Source organism: Salvelinus namaycush, chromosome 17, assembly GCF_016432855.1.
Source record: "Salvelinus namaycush isolate Seneca chromosome 17, SaNama_1.0, whole genome shotgun sequence".
NCBI classification, from domain to species: Eukaryota; Metazoa; Chordata; class Actinopteri; order Salmoniformes; family Salmonidae; genus Salvelinus; species Salvelinus namaycush.
This window is the reverse complement of record NC_052323.1, coordinates 38167978-38172662: the sequence shown is the minus strand read 5'-3', so window position 1 is coordinate 38172662 and position 4685 is coordinate 38167978. Positions and strand designations below refer to the sequence as shown.

General features: G+C 50.9%; 1 pseudogene; it reads right to left on the bottom strand.

The window, feature by feature from the left end:
- Window positions 1-526: 526 nt before the first annotated feature.
- LOC120062211 lies at window positions 527-2140 on the bottom strand (annotated as a pseudogene).
- Between the last annotated feature and the right edge of the window lie 2545 nt (window positions 2141-4685).

Here is a 4685-nt window from a genome sequence, read left to right as displayed (position 1 = left end):
TATTTAATGGGCATAATCCGTATATCCTAGAACCACATAGACCATAGACATAGTCATCTAATATGAAACCCAATGGTCCTTCAGATCGTGTTTTACCACCGTAACAGTTAAGTTTGTGTGTCCTACAAATGTCAATCCCCCAGTGTGTCAAAGCACTGCTGTCCACCGGGCCGCTGGGGGCAGGAGGGCCTGCGGTCTGTTGGACACATCCTTTTCTTTCTAATGCCACCCTATTCCCTATATAGTCCACTACTTTGGACCAGAGCCCTGGACTGTCTTAGGTTGTCTTAGGCCCTGGTCAAAAGCACTATATAGGGCCATAGGGTGGCATTAGGGTCCCAACCCTAAGAATGCCTTTCATGCAACCTAAGACCCTCGTCGCAGCAACCTAAGACCCTCGTCGCAGCAACCTAAGACCCTCGTCGCAGCAACCTAAGACCCTCGTCGCAGCAACCTAAGACCCTCGTCGCAGCAACCTAAGACCCTCGTCGCAGCGGCAGCAACCTAAGACCCTCGTCGCAGCAACCTAAGACCCTCGTCGCAGCGGCAGCAACCTAAGACCCTCAAGTGGCGTCCGGCCCGGGGTAGAGATGGGGAACCTGGCTCCGATTTCCACCCCACGTTTCTCCTTCTCCCCTTTCAGGTCCCCCTCCTCGTCCGGCTGCCTGCTGCCGCTCCTCTCTGCCGCCAGGTTGTCCTTGTTCTGCTTGAAGGCTGCCTTGTTGTGGTTGGGCTGGTAGGTGGAGTCAGTCTCCTCAGAGGGGACATGGTATAGCTGGGGACAGGAGGGTAGGCTGGCTGGACTTGGTAGGCTGGTTGAAAGTAGGCTGGCTGGACTTGATAGGCTGGTTGGAAGTAGGCTAGCTGGACTTGGTAGGCTGGTTGGAGGTAGGCTGGCTGGACTTGGTAGGCTGGTTGGAGGTAGGCTGGCTGGACTTGGTAGGCTGGTTGGAGGTAGGCTAGCTGGACTTGGTAGGCTGGTTGGAGGTAGGCTGGCTGGACTTGGTAGGCTGGTTGGAGGTAGGCTGGCTGGACTTGGTAGGCTGGTTGGAAGTAGGCTGGCTGGACTTGGTAGGCTGGTTGGAGGTAGGCTGGCTGGACTTGGTAGGTTGGTTGGAGGTAGGCTGGCTGGACTTGGTAGGCTGGTTGGAGGTAGGCTGGCTGGACTTGGTAGGCTGGTTGGAGGTAGGCTGGCTGGACTTGGTAGGCTGGTTGGAGGTAGGCTGGCTGGCCTCCGTGGTAGTGGTACTGCCTCGTCCACCTCGCTGGGATCCTTGGAGACAAAGCTCAGATCCTCCCGGTGGTACTTGATGCCCTGGTGACACTTAGTGGACCCCAGGTGGTACATCTCTATCAGGTTGAGGAACAGAGACAAAATGGCCACTACTATCATGAAGATGATGAAGCTGGTTTTCTCTGTGGGTCGGGAGATGTAACCGTTGACTGTGTTGGGGCAGGGCGAGCGGTCACAGGTGTACATGGGCTGCAGCTGGAAGCCGTAGAGCAGGTACTGCATGACAATGAAGCCCACCTCGAACAGCGTCTTAAAGATGATGTTGAACATGTAGTAACCCCCTTCAGTCGAACCCTACCCGTCGTCCCTCACCGAGGCCTTATAGGCCATGGTCTCTAACAGGGGGGGGGTTTGTCCCTGGCCCGCTCTGCGTCCTTCTCTCTCTGCTTCTGTTTCTCCTCCATCCTCACCATGTGTAATATATGACCCAGGTAAATGAGGGTGGGCGTGCAGACAAATATGATCTGGAGGACCCAGAAGCGGACGTGAGAGATGGGGAAGGTGATGTTCTCCAGGCTGCTTGGTGTCACAGGTGAACCCTGACTGCTCGTCCCCCCCCCCCCCCCCCCCACACCTACCAGGAACACAATGGAAGTAACTAGTCACTTTTTTTTACATTAAAACACTTTGTGTGTATTGTTGTACGCCAATGGCTGAGGAAACTCTAAATGTATTTTAAAGGTGTCAAATAAATGAATTCATTAATTTATTCACCTTCTCTACTGCAGCGCTCAGGACCAGGATCCTGAAGGGGACAGTGAGCCAGATCTTTCCCACTACGGTGCTGTGTTCCTGGGTTCTCTCCAACAACTTACCCTTCAGGTTCCAGTCCCCCGTGGCAGTGACAGATCAGACCTCTGGCTAGAGAAGGGGACAGTGTGCCATACCTTTCCCACTACGGTGCTGTGTTCCTGGGTTCTCTCCAACAACTTACCCTTCAGGTTCCAGTCCCCCGTGGCAGTGACAGATCAGACCTCTGGCTAGAGAAGGGGAAAGTGAGCCAGACCTTTCCCGCTACGGTGCTGTGTTGCTGGGCTTTCTCCAACAACTTACCCTTCAGGTTCCAGTCCCCCGTGGCAGTGACAGATCAGACCTCTGGCTAGAGAAGGGGACAGTGTGCCATACCTTTCCCACTACGGTGCTGTGTTCCTGGGTTCTCTCCAACAACTTACCCTTCAGGTTCCAGTCCCCCGTGGCAGTGACAGATCAGACCTCTGGCTAGAGAAGGGGACAGGGCAGCCAAAGACTAGTTAATGGGTCTGGAGGAGAGAGACAAGACTAGTTCATGTGTCTGGAGGAGAGAGACTAGACTAGTTAATGGGTCTGGAGGAGAGAGACAAGACTAGTTCATGTGTCTGGAGGAGAGAGACTAGACTAGTTAATGGGTCTGGAGGAGAGAGACAAGACTAGTCCATGTGTCTGGAGGAGAGAGACTAGACTAGTTAATGGGTCTGGAGGAGAGAGACAAGACTAGTTCATGTGTCTAGAGGAGAGAGACTAGACTAGTTAATGGGTCTGGAGGAGAGAGACAAGACTAGTTCATGTGTCTGGAGGAGAGAGACTAGACTAGTTCATGTGTCTAGAGGAGAGAGACTAGACTAGTTAATGGGTCTGGAGGAGAGAGACAAGACTAGTTCATGTGTCTAGAGGAGAGAGACTAGACTAGTTAATGGGTCTGGAGGAGAGAGACAAGACTAGTTCATGTGTCTGGAGGAGAGAGACTAGACTAGTTAATGGGTCTGGAGGAGAGAGACAAGACTAGTTCATGTGTCTAGAGGAGAGAGACTAGACTAGTTAATGGGTCTGGAGGAGAGAGACAAGACTAGTTCATGTGTCTGGAGGAGAGAGACTAGACTAGTTAATGGGTCTGGAGGAGAGAGACAAGACTAGTCCATGTGTCTGGAGGAGAGAGACTAGACTAGTTAATGGGTCTGGAGGAGAGAGACAAGACTAGTTCATGTGTCTAGAGGAGAGAGACTAGACTAGTTAATGGGTCTGGAGGAGAGAGACAAGACTAGTTCATGTGTCTGGAGGAGAGAGACTAGACTAGTTAATGGGTCTGGAGGAGAGAGACAAGACTAGTTCATGTGTCTAGAGGAGAGAGACTAGACTAGTTAATGGGTCTGGAGGAGAGAGACAAGACTAGTTCATGTGTCTGGAGGAGAGAGACTAGACTAGTTAATGGGTCTGGAGGAGAGAGACAAGACTAGTTCATGTGTCTGGAGGACAGAGACTAGACTAGTTAATGGGTCTGGAGGAGAGAGACAAGACTAGTTCATGTGTCTGGAGGAGAGAGACTAGACTAGTTAATGGGTCTGGAGGAGAGAGACAAGACTAGTTCATGTGTCTGGAGGAGAGAGACAAGACTAGTTCATGGGTCTGGAGGAGAGAGACAAGACTAGTTCATGTGTCTGGAGGAGAGAGACTAGACTAGTTAATGTGTCTGGAGGAGAGAGACTAGACTAGTTAATGGGTCTGGAGGAGAGAGACAAGACTAGTTCATGTGTCTAGAGGAGAGAGACTAGACTAGTTAATGGGTCTGGAGGAGAGAGACAAGACTAGTTCATGTGTCTGGAGGAGAGAGACTAGACTAGTTAATGGGTCTGGAGGAGAGAGACAAGACTAGTTCATGTGTCTGGAGGAGAGAGACTAGACTAGTTAATGGGTCTGGAGGAGAGAGACAAGACTAGTTCATGTGTCTGGAGGAGAGAGACTAGACTAGTTAATGGGTCTGGAGGAGAGAGACTAGACTAGTTCATGGGTCTGGAGGAGAGAGACAAGACTAGTTCATGTGTCTAGAGGAGAGAGACTAGACTAGTTAATGGGTCTGGAGGAGAGAGACAAGACTAGTTCATGTGTCTGGAGGAGAGAGACTAGACTAGTTAATGGGTCTGGAGGAGAGAGACAAGACTAGTTCATGTGTCTAGAGGAGAGAGACTAGACTAGTTAATGGGTCTGGAGGAGAGAGACAAGACTAGTTCATGTGTCTGGAGGAGAGAGACTAGACTAGTTAATGGGTCTGGAGGAGAGAGACAAGACTAGTTCATGTGTCTGGAGGAGAGAGACTAGACTAGTTATTAATGTGTCTGGAGGAGAGAGACTAGACTAGTTAATGGGTCTGGAGGAGAGAGACAAGACTAGTTCATGTGTCTAGAGGAGAGAGACTAGACTAGTTAATGGGTCTGAAGGAGAGAGACAAGACTAGTTCATGTGTCTGGAGGAGAGAGACTAGACTAGTTAATGGGTCTGGAGGAGAGAGACAAGACTAGTTCATGTGTCTGGAGGAGAGAGACTAGACTAGTTAATGGGTCTGGAGGAGAGAGACAAGACTAGTTCATGTGTCTGGAGGAGAGAGACTAGACTAGTTAATGGGTCTGGAGGAGAGAGACAA